The sequence below is a fragment of the Lagenorhynchus albirostris genome, chromosome 7 (assembly GCF_949774975.1).
Source record: "Lagenorhynchus albirostris chromosome 7, mLagAlb1.1, whole genome shotgun sequence".
NCBI lineage: Eukaryota > Metazoa > Chordata > Mammalia > Artiodactyla > Delphinidae > Lagenorhynchus > Lagenorhynchus albirostris.
The window spans coordinates 48,589,367-48,613,548 of NC_083101.1; the positions used below are offsets into that span (position 1 = coordinate 48,589,367).

At 38.9% G+C, this 24,182-nt stretch overlaps 1 protein-coding gene across 14 annotated transcripts in view; it reads left to right on the top strand.

The window, feature by feature from the left end:
* The window catches only part of TRPM3 (transient receptor potential cation channel subfamily M member 3), a 797,133-nt gene that overhangs the window by 510,514 nt on the left and 262,437 nt on the right, over positions 1-24,182 (top strand). The window lies entirely within an intron of this gene.

The following is a 24,182-nucleotide window of genomic DNA, read 5'->3' on the forward strand; positions in this document are numbered from 1 at the left end:
AATTGAGAGGGGAAGAGATGGGCAAAAAATTGGTTGTGGGACAAATCTGAATAAATAAGCTCTAGATAGAGGCAAAAAAAACACAAAAAACTAGTACACACAAGGAAGGAGTGGAGATAATTAGGAAAATCAAGAAAACTTTGGAGAAGGTGGATTTTGAGCTAAGCTTTGAAGATGTCAGGTTTTCCTGGGAAAGCAAGCAAAAAAAGAAAAGGATGCTTAAGGCTTGAGAAAAAGCAGAAGCTAATGTACAGAGTTGTGATTATCAATGGTTCTTGATATTGGGTAAACTAGAATGGCCTAGTTTGGTAGAGAGCAAGGATCATTGAGTAGTTTAGCAGTAGGCACGGCTGGAAACATGTTTTGGAGGCAGATCACATAGGTATTTGAATGCCATGGTAAAGCATTTAGACAATAGAAGAAGAGACCTAAGGTTTAAGAGCAGTGGTTTTCAACCACGGTCTGTTTTTCCCCAAAGGGATATTTGGCAATGACTGGAGACAATTTCGGTTGTTACAACCAGGGATGGGGATGTTACTGGTTTCTAGTGAGTACAGCCCATAGATGTTGCTAAACATCCTACAAGGACAGGACAGTACCCACACCCAGCAAAGAATTATTAAGCCCCATGTGTCAACAGTACTGAGGTTAAAGAATTCTGGTTTAAGAAGATATTTCTTATGGCACTGTGAAGGATGGAAGAGGGTGAGGGAGTGGGGAACAGAGAGGCCTGTTAGGAAACCTAGAGTAATGATGTTGGAGTGAGAGAGAGGACTTAACCAAGGCAGTGGCAGTGGATTTGGCATCTTGCAAATAAACATAAATAGCCGACTTCAAGAAACTCAGATTCCAACCAGTGGCCGAGAGGAAATCTTAGTGTTGCTCAGACAGTAGTTCACGGAATTAACTGTGGTTATTATTTAAAAATTGGGATGCTGGAGACCCACTATCACCTACAGATGCATAATCTATGAACAAGGGACCATAATGTACATTTTTCACAAACTCCTGGAATAATTTTTAGCAGGAGTTCCACTTCATTGATTCTTAAACTTGTTTTCTAATACATCAGAATGCTATAATTATCTCCAAGATTATCCTAGTTTTTTTCATCACTTAAAGTAGCAAAATACATGTCCTCCAGCTCTGTGAAGCAGGGGCATAAATCAGGCATATTTAGGATATTGCAAAAACAAAGGCATAGCTATGTCCTCTGTATACAGGAACTATTTGGGGTATTTGTATAAAATGCCACATCTCTCCTGTAATAAGGAGCACCTTTGCCGCATGCCACTTGCACACTCTGCCCCATGCTGGGGCCATCACTAGTTCTGCCCTCACATGCCTGGTCAGCACATTCTCAGATGAATGGTTAATTCAGTTCTGCATGCTTTCACCAGGTCACTCTATCCCAGGGAGAAATCAGACATTTGCCTTGTAGGCTTCTGGGGTATCCTATACTTTTCCACCAAGAACATATGCCAACATGTTATCAGAGTTCTCTGTGGGTGGGAGTCAAGATTAGAGCAGTCAAGATTATTTTCTGTGGGTGCGAGTCAAGATTATTTTTTTCTCTTTGTGTAACTGTTTTCCAAAGGACCCTCAGTGAATTAGCACAACTTTTGTAAGACAGAAAGAATGTACAAAATAAGTTGTAAAAAAGCAAATTAAAGAGTTTGCATGTGGGCATTGTCCCTGCAAGTGATCATTGTAAACCACCCCTAATACAGGAAAACACCCTAGGAAGCTCTTCATTATGAACAACAGCAAAGGATGGAGACTGAAAGGGGATGAATCTCACTGTAAATACATGTCCCTAGATTTCTTAAGATCCCCAAAATATGTTTTTCAATATAACCAAGAAAACAACTACCCAAATGCCGAAAATTATTGTGTTGGCCGAAAGGTTCGTTCGTTTTTTTCCATAAGATGGCTTTAGTAGCACTTAGTTATCTTTAACTTCATTCGAAGCAATTTTGTTAGGTTGTATGTGACAGCTGTCATATCAGCGTGCATTTAAAAAAAGACATCAAAATTGGTGAATTTTTATGTAACCATTTTAATATTGAAGATGAAAGAAAAACAACATTTTTGGCCTATTCTCTATTATTTCAAGAAAGGCAAAAACGCAGCTGAAACGCAAAAAAAAGATTTGTGCAGTATGTGGAGAAGGTGCTGTGACTGATCAAACACGTCAAAAGTGGTTTGCGAAGTTTCGTGCTGGAAATTTCTCGCTGGATGAACCGCCACAGTTGGGTAGATCAGTTGAAGTTGACAGTGATCAAATTAAGACACTAATTGAGCTCAGTCAACGTTATACTACGCGGGAGATAGACGACATACTAAAAATGTCCAAATCAAGCATTGAAAATCATTTGCACCAGCTTGGTTATGTGAATCGCTTTGATGTTTGGGTTCCATATAAGCAAAAAAAAAACCCTCTTGACTGTATTTCCACATGCAATTCTCTACTTACATGTAATGAAAGTGTTCCACTTTTAAAACAAATTGTGACAGGCAATGAGAAGTGGATACTGTACAATAATGTGGAACGGAAGAGATTGTGGGCAAGCGAAATGAAGCACCACTAACCACACCAAAGGCCGGTCTTCATCCAAAGAAGGTGATGTTTTGTATATGGTGGGATTGGAAGGGAGTCCTATATTATGAGCTCCTTCCAGAAAACCAAACAATTAATTTGAACAAGTACTGCTCCCAATTACACCAACTGAAAGCAGCACTCAACGAAAAATGTCCAGAATTAGTCAATAGAAAACGCATAATCTTCCATCAGGATAACGCAAGACTGCATGTTTCTTTGATGACCAGGCAAAAACTGTTACAGCTTGGCTGAGAAGTTCTGATTCATCCGTTGTATTCACCAGACATTGCACCTTCGGATTTCCATTTATTTCGGTCTTTACAAAATTATCTTAATGGAAAAAATTTCAATTCCCAGGAAGACTGTAAAAGGCACCTGGAACAGTTCTTTGCTCAAAAAGATAAAAAGTTTTGGGAAGATGGAATTATGAAGTTGCCTGAAAAATGGCAGAAGGTAGTGGAACAAAAGGGTGAATACGTTGTTCAATAAAGTTCTTGGTGAAAATGAGAAATGTGTCTTTTATTTTTATTTAAAATACCGAAGGCACATTTTGGCCCACCCATTAAGTTCCTTTAGCTGAATCCCATTAAGGGAAATGTTGGGACATCCAAGACTCTTGGTTGTCAGAGCTAACACTGTAACTGTTTCCAAAAGCAAAATAACAACTAGAATTGTGTCCTTGATACAAGCAGAATGTGTCAGCCTCTCTCTACTTATCCTACAAATCAGCCCCTTTTCAGAGATGAAAATGTTTTAGATGCCAGCTGACTCTGCCTTCCATGTGGAGGGGGTAGTGTGATGGGACTGGATTGCACAGGTGTCTGGATCAGAAGAGCTGGCTTTAGTTCTGCCTTTGCTAGTTGCTAGTGGTGTGACCTTGAGCAAGTCATATCTCCCTTTCTGAACGTCAGTTTCTCCCAACATGGAGCTCAGGTAGAGCAAATGAGATACAGCACTTGAGAGCTGGATCTGTGAACTATGAAAAAATAAGGTTTTTTGGTATCTTTTGGCTCATAAGATTTTATTGTTACCTTTCCTAGCTGTTCTAATGAGAATCACTCAAGTCATGTTAGGGAAGAAGAAATTATTGTGAGCCTAGAAATTGACTAGAATTGGAATGGGAAAATCATCAGGAAGCAGGACTACTCTCCCCATCTCTCTGTCTCTCATAGGCTACCTTGTTTCTCTCTCATACACAGCGTTTCTACTTCTAACTGCACAGGCACTGTGGAGTACTCTGATAATGCACATGTTTCCCTCTCTGAATTTCTACTTATACCTAAGTGTTGTTACCTAGTTGGAGCTTTCTCTGCCTCAAGACTTTTCTGCATTAGTTCCCCATGGTTCCTGGCTTCATTTTCTCTGAGTTTCTAAGTTCAGATTTCCAAGAAAAGGACTATGATTGATCAGCTTCCTTTTGGGGTCCTTCATAAGTCAAAGGTAGTGGCCAGCCTATGACTTTTTTGCTGTGATGTCAGGCACCACCACTGGTCTATTCAGTTATGACCATGGTGCGGGGGGGGGGGGTAGGTGAGGATATGGTATCACGATAAAAATGGCTACATATGGACAGGCAGGCACTAACTGAGATCTCTAGGAAGCACACTGGTTTGAGTACTTCTTTATAATCCATGCTTTAGCACTCTTATACATCTATCCTTTTGAGGTTTGTTACTATCATATTAAGTGTTATAGGGGACATATATGTCTAGGGATGTTGTCTTGAGGAATGGGTCCATGGTTTAAACGATACCCAGTCTAAAACAAAATCACCGCTCACTCAAATGAAGGACCAGAATCAGGTTTCATTCTTCTCTGCCCTTTATGATGTTGTGAAGTCATTGGGAACAGTCCCCATGACCTGCAGCCAAACATCCTTGCAAAGTCACTTGCAAGGGAGAACCTTACCAGTAAGTCAAGGTAGACCTCGTATGAAGTGGGAGACATAGGAGTGGGATTAAGTTTAAAACTAATTTTGAGGAAGGTGCTATGTTCCAGAATACTCAAAATGTCTCACTAACTTCGAAGTTCAGGTGTCATTCTGAAAAAATAAAGTAGCTATAAAGCCAATGGAGAAAACAGAAACCAGCAGTGATTCCTAAGGCCTGAGTCTCCACACCTGCAGTCTTGCTAATAATCTGATATCCAGGAATGGAAGAGAAAGAATACCAAGATTATTTCTAGAAACTTATTTCTAACCATTCCAAACAGCTTTGGCATTTCCTGTTAAGAAATGTTATTTATATCACCTTCCCCCAGTGTAGCATTTTTCACTGTCTGGTTTGTGACTCTTTTAGAAATATGGCAGACCTAGGAGTCCCAGAGGAATGAGGCCTCTGTCTCTTCATGTTGTGATGACACCAAACGCATGTAACCAAATCAACTAAAGTGAGGACTGGGTCATGTCAAGACACTAAGTTAATTTATTTAGTCGACTAACAGGCTGAATGCTCTGTGTGTCCAAGAATCTATTGGGTAATAAATCATCATTTTACTCTTTCGTACAATCTCTTTCATATGTTGACTCTTAGTCTTTTGGCTAACACAGCAACTTTATACTCTGGCTAAGACTAACTTCCTAGAACTCGAAAACTTGGTGATAATGTTATTTTTAGAGCATACTTTGGATTATTTAAGATAATTCATTGTTTTTTAGGCAAACAGACTGAGTGCCTCGATATGCCAGATATGGTACTAATTGCTAAGGAATCAGATGAGAGACACGGCCCCCACCCTTGAGGTACTTACAATCTGGACAAGGGGATAGACAGAAAATTTTAGGAAATAGTGGAAAAGTTCTGACTTAAGGTAGAGAGAGCACAACTTGCTCTAACATGAATCTTTCCATTCATGGCTTACATTGCATGTAACTAACCTTAATTTCTAAGTAACATAATTCACAGGTGATGGGTTTTGGTGTCACTTGAGAGAGATGCAGGAAACTCCAAAGGCAGTGCTCTAAAAGAAACTGCAAAAATGCAGAAATGGCCAAAAGCACCAATGTGATGTCGCCTTTTATTAGTCCACAGAGGAGATGTAATTATTCTGCTAAGTCTTTGTTTGCTATTTGAGAGCAACAAATTAAACCCCACTAATCTACCTCGCTGGATAGTACCTACTGAACCTAAGAGGCTTCAATTATCAACAGCTTTATAAACTTACTAATCTGCATTAAATGAAATCCTTTGCAAAATCACATTGAAACAATGCTTAAGTCGTAATCAGCCTGCCTGGTATCTGTAGCCTGCTGTGGCTGAGCCCCAGAATGCACTGTGTAATCAAATTCCATGTTACTTAAATCTTAGAAAATTCCTAATAGTTGGTTGTGTTTGTGTGTGTTGTGTGTGTGTGTTTTGTCACATGAATTCATATAGTGCTTTTTTTAATCCAGAGAAAATTGACATTTAGGTATAAGTCAAGCAAGAATGTAATTTAGAACTGCTTAAATTCAACCACCTATTACCATAAAAAGAAAGCTTAAAAAGAATGTTCTATCCTGCATACAGCAAGCCAGCATTCTGTGTAACAAGTCTTCATATGACACTTAAAGAATCCAAGGTTGTCATCATGTTATCAATCCAGACCACAGTCCCTTACGAGGTAATAAGAGAAGTATTCTTTAGGTTTGCAAAAGGAGAAACGGAGGCAATGGAATGCTTTGTCCCCAGTCATAGAAGGAAACACCAGCAGGCTACCATTTCATTCCTCTTTCTTTTTCTAAGCAGTCCAGGTAAGGGAGGACTGTTAGAACAGAATCACTAATTGAGTGGTTTAGGATTCACATAGATATTCTCCAAGTGATTTGTATTGATGTCTGGCACAGAAGCTCGAGTTGATAGTAACAATGCCATGAGGAACTCATCAGTTAGTTCTTAAATGTTAAATAATGAGCAGTGCAGTACAGATGAGGGTAGGATTTGTGCACCTAAGAACAAGGAAAGGGAGCCATAAAATAAACTGAACAAAGCATTTCAGAATTTTGTCCTCAATTTTATGGACTAATTAATCATTTAAGCCTGTCCAGGGCACACACACGCAAATGCCAACTAAAATCTATCCATTTAGGATTCTGCTGGCACGGTTTTATTTTTTTAAGGTATAGAATGCAGAATTTTCTATCTGGGTAAAACAAAATCTAGCAAGGACTATCATTTAAAAGCTACCTAGGTAGTAAAAGTTCTGATCCTCTCTATTATTTTGAATTATGCTGACTAAAATTATTTTTCAGATCATCTTCATCAGCCTGTAGTTTCTAAGACTTGAAAATTTTTGAGCAGAGGGGAGGTGTAACATGTCTAAATTCAGTGGTAAAATATAATTGATGGGCAATTTACTGTTTAACAAATGGCTGAATTTAAATAATGACATCTACTGACATTAAGAAAAGACTACATACCCCCAAAATAGCATTTGACAATCCTGAACTTTTCTAAGATTTTTTATCCTTAGACTACAGAATATTAATTTGAAGGTCCAGGCATTCAAGAGTGATCTATGAACCCATTGTCCTTAAAATGCACTAACAAGCTATAATGCCAACAAAAGGAAGGGTGGAGATGAATTACATTTTTATATATTTCTCCCTTTTCAGTGCTTTCCAGCATGTATTTGTAATATAGAACTGGTAAAAGTAGAACTTGGTGTGTGCCTACCAGATTCCAACAGAAAAAAAGTGTGTGTGTGTGTTTCTGTGCACAAACACCATGTGTATGGGCATGTGATCAGTGTAATCAGTCAACTCAGTGGCAATGCTTTAAGTCTGACAGTTATATTTTGCTAATATTTTAAGGTTTGACAGTTCATGTTAAGGTTCTGGTGCAGAACGTGTTAGGAAAATAGAGAGCAATGAATATCTAAAAGAATGTTCCACCTGCAGCTGAACGATCTATTTTCTTCGTAACTTTATATTATTTTAACAAAGATTTATTGAGGTACCAGGCACTTGGGGTTCAAGAAGAAGAGAGATGCATATCAAAACTACAATGAGATATCATCTCACACCGGTCAGAATGGCCATCATCAAAAAATCTAGAAACAATAAATGCTGGAGAGGGTGTGGAGAAAAGGGAACCCTCTTGCACTGTTGGTGGGAATGTAAATTGATACAGCCACTATGGAGAACAGTATGGAGGTTCCTCAAAAAACTACAGATAGAACTACCATACGACCCAGGAATCCCACTACTGGGCATATACCCTGAGAAAACCATAATTCAAAAAGAGTCATGTACCACAATGTTCATTGCAGCTCTGTTTACAATAGCCAGGACATGGAAGCAACCTAAGTGTCCATCAACAGATGAATGGATAAAGAAGATGTGGCCCATATATATACAATGGAATATTACTAAGCCATAAAAAGAAATGAAATTGAGTTATTTGTACTGAGGTGGATGGATCTAGAGTCTGTCATACAGAGTAAAGTAGGTCAGAAAGAGAAAAACAAATACCGTATGCTAACACGTATATATGGAATCTAAGAAAAAAAAAAAAAGGTCATGAAGAACCTAGGGTTAAGACGGGAATAAAGACACAGACCTACTAGAGAATGGACTTGAGGATATGGGGAGGGAGAAGAGTAAGCTGTGACAAAGTGAGAGAGTGGCATGGACATATATACACTACCAAATGTAAAATAGCTAGCTAGTGGGAAGCAGCTGCATAGCACAGGGAGATCAGCTCGGTGCTTTGTGACCACCTAGAGGGGTGGGAGGGAGGGAGACGCAAGAGGGAAGAGATATGGGAACATATGTATATGTATAACTGATTCACTTTGTTATAAAGCAGAAATTAACACCGTTGTAAAGCAATTATACTCCAATAAAGATGTTAAAAAGAAAGGAAGGAAGGAAGAAAGAAAAGAAAGGAAAGAAGAAAGAAGGAAGGTAAAAACGTAAATAGATGTGGTCCCTTCCCTATGTGAGCCTGAGGACATAGGCTAGCTGCACATTGTTAATCAGGACAGAAGGTGTTAATGGGCCAGGAAAGAACAAAGTATAGGGAAGCTCAAGGAAGGAAACAAACACTTGCACTGTAGAGTTGGAAACAGGGGAAATAAGAGAAGAAAGAAAAATTTGAGCTGAATCTTAAAAAGTGTAGAGTTATGGGAACAGGTAATTAAATTGAAACCACCTCCCTGAAACTATGGAAATAGGGAAGGACAAAAGTTATGTAACTCAGCGAAATGCAACCAAAATCATTTAAGTGCCTACTGTATGCTAGGAATGCCAGATATGTGCCAGACCCAGCTCAAATACCTGTCCTGTCCAAAGTTGATCCTTCCCACATCTGAGCACCCTGTCAGTCAGTCTCAACTTCTCTCATGTCCCTGAAGCTATTCTCATTCCTACATTCTGCTTCCTAGCTGTGTGACATTGAACTAGATGGTTAAACTCTATTATCTGGTGTCCTTACCTGCAAAATGAGCATAATAAAAGCACTTAACTTCACAGGTTTGTTATGAGGATCAGATTAGTTGATGATATATGATAATAATTAGACCAGTGTATGCATACTTCCGGTAAGGGCTATAAACCTGTTTGCTGTTATTGCTATTATTAAATGTTATTGTAATCTTTCATTCGTCTGATTGATTTCCCTGCAGAACAGTGCTTTTCCCCTGTGGGTCTTATTAAAATGCAGATGCAGATTCGGTAGGTCTGGGGTGGGGCCTAAGAATCTGCATTTCTGACAGGTTCCCTGATGCTGCTGGTCCATGGACGACTCATCGAGTAGTGCCTTATGGTACACAAACTGATGCTGGCCCACGAGCTGTTTGTGAATGATGAGAGAAGAGCAAAATTGAGAGTAATCATCTGGAAACTTTTAGAGTCACTGCCACAAAATCCAAGTGCCTAATCAATTCATGGCATTTTACAAAACTATGAGTTTGTAACAGATCGAAAAAAGTTTTTAAAATGGTCCTTCACCACAAATCATTTGAGAAACTTTGCTCTAGAACACAGCATAAACTTAAAAACAGATAAGAGGTCTTTGTAAAGTTTTGTACCACCTCATCAACTAAAAGAACTTTGTACAAGCTTGGTGTTCAACAGATATTCTTGAATGCTTGTGAGAATTCATTTTAAAATAAGGGACTACAACTCTGATTGCCCATTTTCAAATTCTCCATGTAATGGCTGGAGTCAGAGCTCCAGGTAGCATCAACTTTAATGAAGTACAGTTAGCAGTTGTACAACTAAGCTTCTGTTTACATCTTATGCTTAATGATTGTTTAAAGACTTCTGTGTTAGAACTGTAAGCACAGGAAGGTGTTTTCTCTACTTGGTTCTCTCCTGTGAAATATTAGATTTGTACATTTGTAGAAATACATGCCCACGTTCATAATAACTGACTTTTAAATAACATTAGGATCTGAAGAGAGACAGAACACATACACGCGTATGTTAATGTGAGTCTCGTATTTCATCCTTGTTCTTCATCTACTATGGCCTCAGGTAGAGCAGTATTTAACAGTAGTATACATATCAGTATGTCAAAGAAAAAAGTAAAAGGGAAAGGAAATACCTGTTTGAACAAAAGAAATATATTATTATTTTGTGTGTGTATGAGTGAAAGTCAGTATTACAGTATATTTTATGACTTTGCCTGTAGTGGCAGTTTTAATGACTGGTTACAGACAGTATTCTAATGAAAGGGATCGCATCCCAGAGTCAGGAATTTCATGTGAGTGTGTGTATTTATGATTTTCCTTTGCAGTTATCTCACCAGCTAGAAACAAGGTGTCATTCACCAGAAGAACTTACTTAGTTTTCTACTAAATTTTGGAGAGAGGACCTAAGATCTCTAGCAAACTTAGGGTTTGAAGTTTAAGTTAATAGATGAATCAGGATACTTGGTCTCTGCTCCATGATTTTCCAGTGATTAACGTCTTTACTAATGACTTCCAAAATCATTATCTACTTATCTCTCATGTGCCAAACAGGAATCTTAAAATAAACTACATTATCAAATTAAACAAATCTGTGTTACGAAAACTTACATTCGAAATGAGGACATCAGATGATCCACAACCCCCTCCACCCAGGTCATGAATGTTATTTGTATCCCCTCAAAAAGTAGTATTCAAATTAAAGAATAAATTCTATCATGACATTTTTACTCTTCCATCTCTTTTATGTGGAGAAGTTGCAGATCTGAAAGAAGGCTGGTATGGCTGGAGGTAGTGAGTTGGGATGTGACTGTGCAAGGCCTCTGAGGCCTGCTAAGGAATCTCGATTTTATTCTGGGAGTCACTGGGTGATTTAGAGTAAGGGAGATGGAATGCCACGAGCTAATACATCATTTTAAATGATCATCAGTAAAACTATTCTATATGATACTGCTATGATGGATACATGATATTATGCATTTGGCAAAACCATAGAACTGTATAACACAGAGAGTGAACCCTGATGTAAACTGTGGATTTTAGTTAATGGAAATATATCCGTATCGGGTCGTCATTTGGAATAGATGTAGCACAGCAGTGCAAGGAGTTAAATAATATGGGAAACCATGGGGATAAGTGGAGGGAGGGGGTATTTGAGAACTCTTTGTACTTCTGGTCAATTTTTCTTTAAACCTAAAACTTCTCTAAGAAATAAAGTCTATTAAGAAAAAAATGATCACTCTTGTTGCTGGGTGGAGAATGAATTAAAGGGACCAATTAGAAAGCCAGCACAGTCCATTTTTAAAAATAGCTTTACTAATATAGCTTCCATCAGAAGAATTTTGCTATCAGAATATCATTTTGGCATCAAATATCCAAAGAATGGAATTCTTTACATCAGAGTAAGGGTGAGGTGGTAAGAAAACAGGAGGAAAATATCATGTTGCCATCCAATGGAATACAACTTGAAAACTAAATCTATATTTTTGCACTACCTACTAACATTTTTTACACCTACTTCTGAATTTTTGTTCATTTCTATGTGCATCAAATTTAAATTAATATATTTAAAGAAAGCTAATAAATGTATTAGTATCTTCCAGGACCTGAAATCTTTCAGAGAAATTTTTTGTATTAACATACTAAGGTAAGAATAAATCAAAAAGATACAGGCTTTGGTAGGGAGTATGTAAGGAAAGGCATAGACAATATATGGAAGCTAATAACCTTGAACCATTTTAAAACTGTCACATTAGTACAACATAACCAGAGGCTTGAATTTATGTGGATGGCTTTATTTTCTACCTAAAAATCTAGTAATTTGACAGAGAAAGATGACTATCAGACAGAAATACATTTATGCTGCATTACCTTAATACCTAATAATTTTTCATTTCCAGAGAGAGAGAGGAATAGCTTTACAGTTACATCGCTGGACCTATCTGCTTATAACTTACTCCTGATGATAAAAATGGTATTGATTTGGCCTCAGTTTCTCCAGTTAAGTAATTCTTGATTGTTAGGTTAAAAAAAAATTACAAATCATGGGCAGACTCTGCATATTCTGACCAGAATGACCATCAAGATTTGATTTATCATTTGGTTGGGAATCAGGGCAAGAGAACACCAAGTTCTGGTCTTGAAAACTCTCTCGATAGCAGAAATAGAAATGTCAAGTTATTAATTAATTGCAATAATGTCTTAATAATACTTGAAGTCTTACTGAAACAGAATTAGGACTTGACACGTGTGCCAGATTGCTAAACCAGGGGCATTCTTAAGAATGGTTGGGGGCTTCCCTGGTGGCGCAGTGGTTGGGAGTCCGCCTGCCCATTGCAGGGGATACGGGTTTGTGCCCCAGTCCGGGAGGATCCCACATGCCGCAGAGCGGCTGGGCCCGTGAGCCGTGGCCGCTGGGCCTGCGCGTCCGGAGCCTGTGCTCCGCAACGGGAGAGGCCACAGCAGTGAGAAGCCCGCGTACCGCAAAAAAAAAAAAAAAAAAAAAGAATGGTTGGCGTCTGGGGAGAATTCTTTCAGGGATTACTTATTAATTCAAATCTCCTTATGTGCTTTGTGCTCAGTAAGCACAAAACTGTGTGCTCTGCTACATTTTCATTGTCAAAAGAATAGTGGTTTCATGAATTGGTAAAAATTAAAATACCCTCTTATTTTTTTTATTTATTAAAAAAATTTTTTTTAATTATTATTATTTTTTTAATTTATTTTGGCTGTGCTGGGTCTTCGTTTCTGTGCGAGGACTTTCTCCAGTTGTGGCAAGTGGGGGCCACTCTTCATCATGGTGCGCGGGCCTCTCACTATCACGGCCTCTCTTGTTGCGGAGCACAGGCTCCAGATGCACTGGCTCAGTAGTTGTGGCTCACGGGCTTAGTTGCTCCGCGGCATGTGGGATCCTCCCAGACCAGGGCTCGAACCCGTGTCCCCTGCATTAGCAGGCAGATTCTCAACCACTGCGCCACCAGGGAAGCCCCTACCCTCTTATTTTAAAAAAAACAAAAAACAAAAAACAAAACCTCTACATCTGTTTTGTACACATTAATGAGGAGCTAATGACAAAGCTGTCAGGTTCTGATTCCCAGAATCCTCAGCTCTGAGAGCTGGGGTTGACCATGAGATCACCAAGATTAAGTCCTCCCCCAAGTTTACACGACTAGGTGTCAACAAGACGTGGCTAGGATGCATATTTTGGGACCCCCTAATCAGTCATGCTTCCACTAGGCTCTGCCTTTGAATGGATAAAGAAAATCAGGATTTCAGAAATAAAATCCTGCACCAAATTTAAGTCTATACTTTGTGAGGATAAAGAGTTTGAACTGAACTAATCACTCATTGATTAAGATGAGTCTGTTTCTGTACCCAAAATACTTTAAGGTAATTAGGACTGATGATAAAGAAACTAAAAATAATAAAAATGAGAGAGAGAGAGAGAGAGAGAGAGACATTGATTTCCTAAGTAGTTAATCCTCATATGAGAACTCTATTACAAATAAAAGTACAGCTACTTATCCATTGTCCCCTTTTTCTTAGCATCTTCATCCTTCCAGGGCAAAAGAGGCAAACAAAATAAAAATCAGCCTCTGAATCTATGATATCATTTGTCACATAAACTCCACGTTTCAACATAACATAGAATGTTCCAATTTCATGACTCAGCACATTTCTTTGGTTCCTGACAAAATCAGAATGATGCGGGAATGAATTGTGAAAGCTAAACAGAATTAAGGACTTAAAGGATGACATTACATTGCCCCAGCTCCACAGTTACTTGACAGAAAAGAAGGTTGTATTTCCCATGTATGCGGCCTCCAGGAATATAAAAAGCCCTCCTGGTGACTTGCTCTATGCTGGCATTGTCACACTGTTGCTGCTTTCTAACAAATGATCCATGATCCATCATTTTAAACTTTCTAGCTCTTGAATATGTCAAATCTCAGTCTTATAATTTTATTAGTCATAATTTTGTCTTTCATTTCCTCCTTCTCTGGGTGAAGTTTATCCTATTATTATCTTCTTAAGATGTACACCGGTTTTATAGAGCTGGCTCCAATGTAGGTATGTTTTTTGGTCAATGAAGGCAGTGCAGTCGCTAAAAGTATGTGTGGAGCTTTTAAGTTTTTATGTCACCGTGTATGGAAATAGCTATTATATTCAAACAGATGTCTAATCCTTGATCATAATTAGGATACTTTTGAAATAGAAGCCTATGTCCTCATTTCAATTTTTCAGCAGTCTTTTAGGCTTGATGAAGTGTGTATATCTTTATTAAGATCATAATGATTAAAATGCACCTATCCCACCACAAAGAAGAAAAAGATGACTCAGCATTCCTAAGGTTAGTCATAGAATATAGAGGATGCAGAGTTCTCTGTACCCACTGTACCCTATGGAAGCACAAGGGCTTTGGCTCTATCAGGCTAAGCCAACAGCTGATGTACAACTTAGGAATGAGACTAAACCTCTGTAGACCCCAGTTTTTAATTTGCGTAATGGAATTTTATAATACCTACCTTGCAGAGTTATTGTGAGTATTGCATAAAATACTATGTTTAGAAGCATTTGTGAACTGTAGAATACTTTATAAATGTAATATATTATTGCCAAGCAATAATTAACTGATTCATAATGAAGAAACAATTTTCCAAAGAAACATGAAATATATTTTTATATTGTTTACAAATATTCTATGAGGTTAACATTCGTATATATTCATAGTACATCTATATAAAATTCTCCCTGTATTCAAGTGTAATTTACACAGTATGACCTACTGAAAAAAGATGTTTCAGTTATAATTATAAAGCATAGTTTATTGAATTTTTTGCAAATCTAGTGATAAAAATATAATCTAATTTAACTTTATGTTAAGGTGTATATGATTTAAGTTTAGGGGCTATAAGGAGGATTTTAGTACAAATAATTTGTATAATAATTTATATACTAATTATAGTAATTAAAATAATTTAGTATAAATAACCCACAAAGAATTATTCCCCAAAGATGACTAACTAGGAATGAGAAATTGATATTTCTGCAGAAACAATGTTAAAAATAGAAAAGGAGAGTGTTCTAGGCAAGGCTATGAAACTATAGTTACGCCATGATAGACCCAGAGTACTGTGTGTTTGCAGCAGAAATTGGCAGTGGGTGATTATAAATCTTGAAATGAAAACAAATAATTATAAAATTATATGATTTTTCTCCTAATGGAAGTGTGAGCAAGGTATGGAAGTGGATCAGTAGTTGTGGTGATTCATTTTGTCTGGCAGTGGCCAGCCGAGCTTGTCAAAGAATACAATATTTTGTGCAGAGTTAGGAAGAACAAACAGGTGTTTACTAAGTACAGAAGGAGGAACCTAGCATTCCAGGCAAATGAGACAGCATATTCAAAGGTTGAGGAGTATGGCACAGCATGGTGCATTAGGGAAAGAATCAATAATCTAGTGTACTGGAGCATAATGTGTTTAAAGATTTAGAGGGAGATTGAGAGATTTGAACAGATAGTTTCAGAGGCAGATCCTGAAAGGTTTTAAATACTGAACTGATCTGATCTTGTTGGGGTTGGGGAGCCAAAGAAGGGTATTGACCAGGGGGTGTCCTGATTGACTGTTTTAGGAAAACCATGTTGGTGGTATTATGCTCCAGAGGCAGCTGGCTTTGTCATGTTCCTCTGGCATTGTTTTACTTTATAGGTCAAGGGCAATTCTGAATATTAGAGAACACAATACATCTACTTTCATGCATTAGAATAAAAACAAGGAGCCAAAGGGACATTTAAGAGGAATTGGTCCTGTGTTTCCCGAACTTCATTTGCTTACGTGGTACCATCATTATCTACAAATCATTTTTAATCTAATTTATTAAATTTTTTATGGATTCATTTTTTCATAACTCCACAAAAGAAAATGTATGTCACCAAGCAATAATATTTATTAAATTACAGCTTTAGCCATTGTCCTCATTTCAATTTAAGCAATGCCACCACTTCCCTGGTGGCATTGCTTAAATATTATATATTATTATAAATCCAACTGTTGAAAGAAAAATGCATCTGGGTACCACCTTTAGGAAACACAGGTCCATCTGATGTCATCATCTTACAGGTGAGGATTTGATGTACAAGTAAATCAAATGTTGTCCCTAAGTCACCTATGTATGCTGACCACATCCCAAACACAGTTCTAGGTGCTGGGGTGACAGCAGTAACAAAATAAAATCGCTGCCCTCAGGAGCTTACATTCTAGTGGGGGCAATAGACAAAAAATAAATACGTGAACACATGTCATAATGCTAGGTAATGTGAAGAGCTGTGAGGAAAATAGAGGGAAGTTACAGAGTAGAGAATGATGACACAGGTGTGCCTTCAGATGGGGTGTCTGGGCCTGTCAGTGTTCCTAATGTGCTGATGGAGCAAGTTGTGGGCAATCTGAGGATGGAGCTGTCCAGGTAGAAGGAACAACAGAAGCAAAAGTACCTGAGAACTTGCCTGACATGCTTAAGGAAGAGCCAAGACAAGCTAGTGGTGGTGCCATGGAAACCTGGTTTTTAGGACCATCACCCCTCGCCCCTGCTGCCCCATCAGACATACCCCCTTTCTCTACAGCAAGGGCTGACCAGTACACACCAGTTCCAGCCCACTGCCTGTTTTATTGGAATGCAGCAATGCTCATTTGTTTATATCTGGCCTATGAGTGCTTTTGTGCTGCAACAGCAGAGTGAATGTTGTGATGGAGACCATGTGACCCACAGAGAGCCTAAATTATTTACCATCTGGCACTTTACAGAAAATGTTTACTGACCCCTCCTCTATATCATGCTCTTGTTGTCATTGTTGTTATTAAATGTGGACATCACAGAAAGGAATGCTTTGGACATCTTTATAAAAATGAATACAAATCATCCATGTCAAAGTCTAGTTTCTACTTGTAGAAAATCTGATTTCATTTTTTAAAATTGAGTTGTGTACTAGTGGGAACTTTTTAGTATATTCTATTCAAGTGTGATCTTTTTTTCTTAACGATGAATTGGAAGAGTAAGGTAATCTGGGCTTCCCTGGTGGCGCAGTGGTTGAGGGTCCGCCTGCCGATGCAGGGGACGCGGGTTTGTGCCCCGGTCCGGGAAGATCCCACATGCCGCGGAGCGGCTGGGCCCGTGAGCCATGGCCACTGGGCCTGCGCATCCGGAGCCTGTGCTCCACAACAGGAGAGGCCACAACAGTGAGAGGCCCGCGTACCGCAAAAAAAAAAAAAAAAAAAAAAGAATAAGGTAATCTGCCATTACATGAAGATAGGAGTGAAGAATAACCACAGTTCGCATTACACTGTGGTTTCCTCTTGTTAGTATTCAAAGTATATTCTTTCTAAACTACATCTGAAACAAGATGGTGATATATCCTGTCAGGAGTTGGAGTTGCATTGTTGGGTAATGCATAGGAGTTTAAAAGATATGTGTGGACAGTGTGGCCCAGAGCTACAAGTCTCTTTGGAACTAATTACCTTCTTAAATCAAAGAGTCCTGAAGATCATCTGTGACCTCATATGAAAGAGATGCTGTGCTGATTTTACCTCAGGCTTCCTTGTTCACATAGACATAGAATGCTCGTGGTTCTGGTGACAGTATTTTTGTCTTTGGTGTAAAGTTCATAGAAGGTGCCTCATATTCTTTTCCCTATCAAATATTTCTCTCTGGGAAGGAAAAATAAGCAAAAAGAAAAACAGCAACAAAAAATGAGTAAGACTAGCGAGAATAAGGCTAAAAAAAATACATGGGCAGTATTTAAAAGACTCAGTATGGATCTGATTGAACTCAAGATTTAAAGTAAATCAGATGAGGAACTGAAGTAATATCTAGTGAAGAAGGAAGATGAGAAAGCTGGATTTTTCAAATATTTCTTAAACTACTAGGTCAGTATCTCTCAGATGCCTGCCTGTCAGCCAGCCCCCCCACCCCCACCCCGGTCTTCTTCCATCTCCTCCTCCTCTTCTCTGTTCCCTTCCCTGCTCCGCTCGCTCACTCTCTCCTGCCTTTATACCCTAGGAAACTCACCCTGTACATTATAGAACGTCCCTTTCCAAATATTACCCACTGAGCCCTCTCTTTTAACTGAGCTCTTCGTAAGTCACTTCCTGAACTACTCTTTCCTAGTGACTTCCCATTATCATAAGGTCGAGCTTAACAGCTGGAAAAAAAATCTGGAAATCTTCTGACCACATAGAATATAGTTTCATGAGTATAAATGTATGGTTACAGAAGAAAACTTTGGAAAATATAAAAAAGCAAGAGGAAGAAAATAAAAATTAGCTACAGTTTCCACTTTAGTATATTCCCAGTTATCTCTATATCTAAAATTTGTAATTGTTCTCTACTTACAATTTTGTCCTGCTTTTCTCACATAACAATGTGAAAATGTATATTTCTCTTTGTAATTAAATAGTCTTCTGAAACCTGATTGTGGTCATCAAACAGCATGAACCATAGTTTAATTAGCCTCCCATTAATTTTCATTTTTTTCCAGTTTTTCTGAATTATAAATAATGCTGCAGTGAACATCTTTGTGTGCTCACATCTCTGTTGATTCCCTAAGAATAAATGCATAGGAGTGTTACAGCTGCATAGAAGGATGGGTATCCTCATTATTAAGGCGATCACTACGTATTATTCTGCAGCCAACTTCTAAAGACTGTCAAAGGGACTTCTCCATCTCATGTTTAATGCTAACACTCAGTCTGATGATGATTCATTTGCATTTTGCTTATTGTAATGTTTCCTCACTTGAAAGTCACTAAGTAGTTTGTTGCCCCTTGTCTCCGGGGAAACCTTGGTAAGTGAGAGGCCAGAAGATGGGGGAGTTTGAAAGAGATCCATCCTGGAAACAGCAGAGAGGCAGGGAGAAGGCTATGGATCTGATCCAAGCTAGAAATAAGTCACCCAGTTCCCACTGTGACTCTCAGGGAGTGCCCACATAACACATACTAGGTGCTTTGACAGGAGATTGTGGGAAAATGAAGCTCAAAACGACACTGCCCTCAGAGGTTCACAGCCCACAGAGTTGATAATGAACACACCTCTCAGCTCTGACTTCCATCTGCAAGAAAAGTCTTTTGGAGATGAAGTGTTCACATAGTCACTTCTTTAAAAGTATTTTTGCCTTTTGTTGAAAGTTGAGCTCTCTTCTTCCCCAGTTCGTTCACTTATCTAGCTAAGAACTACTACTATCTAAAAAACTTATTCTTGGAAGATATTTGAAAGAGCCCTTTTGTGTTGTGTGAGCCAAAACCTCTAAGTTGCCCTCCACCCGCCCCAGATAAACACATCACAATGCCACTGCTTTCAGCCTGCATCCATGTGCTGTGATAGTCCCAGCTCATCTTTTTTTAATAGGGGAACAGGGGAGTGTAGGTTTCTAGTCACACATTTACAGTAGTGGGGGAGGGGCTGCAGGATAAGAAGTGTGATCAGTTTTATTATTATTATTTATTGACATCTCAGAAGTTGTGGAAGGTTACTGACAGACCCCAACTTTATTCTCCTTGGGCTCACATTCAGGGACCCAGCTATCCTTTTGAAACATTCAGAGTTTTTAGCAGTTCCTCTTTAAAGAAATGCTATCATTCCATCCTTTGGGAAGGAATGAACAATGCCGCTTGTGTGTTCAAACCACTTGGAGCATTAATATACTGTTTCTTTAGAAGGATTTGCTTTCCAAAGTTGAACTTTTCAGAACTCAGAACACCTTATCACACTTTCACAAGCCTTCTCTCAGAAAATGGAAAAAGAAAAGGGGGGAGAGCCTGTCAGGACTTGTGCCAGTTAAATCCGATCTCTCCGGGGATTTGTTTTTCTTCTGGCGTCAGATTAGATGTTCAAATCAAGCAGTGTTTGAGGGCTGCGAGGGAATGTCCATGGGATTCTTAGTGAGGCTAATCCCAAAGCAGCACATTCCAAGGGGCTAATCTGCCCAAATTCATTGCTTACTTGAAACGTCTCTTGGGGGAAGAGCCGGGCAAGTGACTTTTTTTCCAGTGGGCGGTCATAAGAGCATTATTAACGGGATGACCAGCCCCAGACACAGCAAAATGAAAGCAACAAGAGCCGCTCGTGGGACTGCCTTTGCCACCACCCAGAGTCAATGCTCAGGTAAAATGATTTCAGCTCATTTTCTTCTTGTTCAACTTCCCAATACTGGATCTGGGGATCTAGAGGAAGACCCAGGGAATGCCAGGGAGATGTTGAGGGAAAGCAAAAGGTAAAAATGAACACAGGCATTCAGTACCTTGGGGTCTTTGGTGTTTTGTTCTGATTGGGGCAGAGTGTACCTTTTAAACCTGAGAGTCTCAAAATGAGGGATGTAGTAAAGTTTTGCTTTATTTGTTCCTATAAAGTTAGTGGACTCCTTTTTTTCTAATTTTGCAATTACTGGACTGGATTGGTGTCCTGTTAAGTTGCCCTGCTAAAGGGTAGATTGCAGTAGCAGTTTCTGAGACTTTCTGTAGACAGATTTAATACATACTCTGTGTAAGTACTTGTAAATCATTGTTGCGCGGAGAAGGTCTTAATTCTGTAGCTAATGGGGAGTGGGTGGTAAGAAGAGTCAAAGAAGTTTGAGAGACTAACGTTTGTAGCAGAGTCTTTGTGAAAAAGAGTTGAAACCTGGTTAAATGAAACAATATTTTTTTCTTTTTTCAGTTCCAATTATTTTGATGCTTTATTGACTGTATATTTGACTTTCAAAATTCATACGTACTTTATTCTTTGAGAGTTATTATTATACTTTTCTTGAAATGTGAATGTCCTCATTTTTGTTTTGAATAAGATGTCCTTTAATTATTAGCCTTTGAAAAACAGTTCCCTATTACACATCACACATGACTGATAATGCAGAAAGACAAGAAAGAAAATAGCCCTTCACAAACTCAATCATGGTGATGTGACTGTTCTACCTTTAGAAAAGTGATTTTCTAAGAGCTGATAGAAGCCACCTTTTCTAAGAGTACATGAGCCCTCCAAAGCATGTTTAGAAAGAAGAGATTTTAAGGCATGCTGCTGAAGTTTTGCGTTAGAAGAGAATTAAAGGGTCAGCTAGAAATATGGCATGTCAAAACTGCTTCATTCTTTCTAACAATAAGGTTAGCCATTCTGTGCTAACTTAGCTGGATGTTGCAACCAAGTATAAAGCTTCACACAGAGTAGTTCAAAGCCTTTGAACAAAAGAAAAGGGAATTAGTTTAGGGAACAAGTTAAATCATGATTATACATCAAATATGCCTTCTCCAAGAAAATGATTTTAAAAATCTAATATCCATCCACACTGAAGACTGAATAAAAGCACAATAAAGCAAAGCCCACAATAAATCATAGTAAATTGTGCATGATATTTGGTAGAATTCCTAATTCATGTGCTATACGTGCACTCTTCCTGTTATATATTATGCTTTTCTTCTCAAAAAGAGAATCCAACTCAATTATGAATGATGGAAAGATTTTTTTACATTTTCCCCCCTCAAATTTTCTATGCTTTTGCAAGAGAAACTGTTAGTTTGCTAATAATAAGAAATAAAAACTGATCCTCAATCTCTTTGCTGACAGTGAGGTAGCTTTTCACCTTTGAGAAGGTAATTAAGTTGCTAAACTGCACATAAGTCAGATTACTTAAAGACTAACAAACAAGTTGGCAATCCATATGCAGTCATTCTTATTACACACCTTCCAGGGCCTTCCAAGTTGAAACCAGGATCCATGAGTGAGAGAAATAATGGAGGTGCCCTTGAAAAGTCTAATCTATTTGTTGCGGCCCCCAGATTCTCAAGTTGGAAGTCCTGTGTGATTACACTTCTTTGGGGTAGCCGTTATAATGATCCCCCCCCCTTCTTTTACGTCTTTCTTATATTCTGATGTCTGCCTAATGTCCCACCTCTATCCTTGGCCCCAAGGAGAGAGGAACAGAGAGCAGAGTGTTCATTACTCCACTTGTGGGGACTGGAAGGGGGAAATAAGGAGGGGAAAGGTGCAGGTATGAACTGGTTCCCAGACATGCCTCTAGAAGGCACTCCCAGGCAAGCCCAGATGGCACTGCCCAGATCTAGGGTATTTAATACCAATAACACCTAATTTGGAGAGGCAGTTGAGTAGAGTGGGTAAGAGTGTGAACTCTGGAGTCAGACTGCTCACGTTCAAACTCTGTCTTCTAATCTGCTGCATCTCTGACTCAATTTTTTCATTGGTAAAATGGACATAATAGTAGTACTTCCCTCATGGGCTTCTTGTGTGGCTCCATGGAGATAATACGTATACAGCACAATTCCAGGTACATGATGAACCCGTAATAAAGGTTAAGCATTGTTATTAACTATTGAGTGCCTACTATGTGCCAGGTGCTTTCTCTGAATCATTTGCTTTGATTAATACAACAACTCTCCAAAGTAGCTGTGGTACCCTCATGTTATAGAAAAAGCTCAGGAAAGTTAAATAACTTTCCTGTATACCTTGTTTGTGGCCAGCCAGGCCTTCTGGGAGCATATCATCTCCAGTGCAAAGTGAAATCAATTTAGGTCAGATCTGCTACAGCAGTTTCATAGGAATATCATCTAACCCTTTATCTGAACTTGTAGTACCAGACCAACCTAGGACTGGTCCCTGTTCTTGAGGTGAAAACTTGGTACCTAAATAATGATAACAACTCTGTGTCAGGCATTATGTTTGTGCCCATTTTATAGATGAGGAAAACCAAGGATCAGAGAAATTATACGACTTTGTCCGAGCTGCAGAATCCCATTCACGACAACATTTTCTAACTGCAAACGTCATTGTCTACACATGATACTGCCATTCCTGCTTTCTCTCAATGAGTATTGATCAGCACTCCCTGAAATTCCCAGATCGTGGGCCACAAAAAAAGGGAAAGTATGCTCTCCCTTTTCTGCTCCCCAAGGTGAAGGAAAAGTTGGTTTCAGATGTCCAGTGAGGAATATTTTTACCATCTATCTGCCAAGAGATGTTATCAAAGAAAGTATTCAGTTTCTAGGAAAAATCACAGCCTATGAATAGTTTAACTTACAGGCTTTTTACGAAGATAAAGACTGGTTATCTATGCTGCTAAGCTCATTTCTGCTGCAAAGATGAACCCACTAGTTTTTCCTATGTATTTGAGAAGAAAAATCTTTAAGAATAGACACTGGGGCTTTTTCCATGCCCAGATGACAAATGACTGCAAATGTTAGTTTTGTGGTGTGAGGGTGCAGAGGGCCACCTGGACCCAGGGATCTCTGTGGCAGGGTGGGTGCTCCTTTTCACTTGGACAATGTTTATACACTCAGAAATTATGCAACCTGATTGTAACCATGACTGAAACAGGATGCAGGTCCTTTGTATCCCTCAAGCATCCCCCGCGTTGCTACTTTTAAAATGTGCTTTGTCATGAATATAAGACAACTACTTCCTTCTGTGCTACATGCTTGCATAGACTCCACTGTGAGAGAGGAGGCAGGTGCAATATTAAGGGGTTGAGGGCAAACCAGACCTTAGCACAACTTATACAGACATTTGGGTCCCTGGCAGAGTCAATATCAATTACAGCCAACAAGCAGGGGCTTGTAACAGTTAACACTGGTCACTGGGACAGGCCAGGTAAACAGCTTAGTTGCACTTTGGTCCTGTATATTTTAAAAGTAGGAATTTGGTCCTGATGCTGGGTTAGAGAGAAGACGATACCTTGTAGATATAACATTACATGTTACTCTAGCAACTTCTGTCTTAAACATGCGCTTAGAGAAAGAATCTTCTGAGTAGCTTACTGGATTTCGTAGGAGGCTCCTTTACTGTTTCAAATCCTGCTAAAAAAAGGGGTTAAGGGATGAAGGATGGACACTGCTTTGGAACAAAGATGGTACAGTTTGTTGAAACTTCCTTTATCCTTCTGGGAGCCCAATCTCAGTGGCCAGGCTTCTGGGTGGACAGTCCCAACAGTGTTCATTCTAAGAAGCCATGTTTGCTATGCTGAAAGGCATGTCAGTTGCCAAAAAATGTGGTATCTTCCTTCCAAAGGCATTACCTGTGAAATTTTGGACTGTGATGAAGACATTTATCTTCCTATGTTTCCATTTCCTTTCTTCCCCTCCATATTCAAGCATTGCTAATTTGGATTTTAGTAAAAACATGGTGATGGATTAGGGCTCGAATT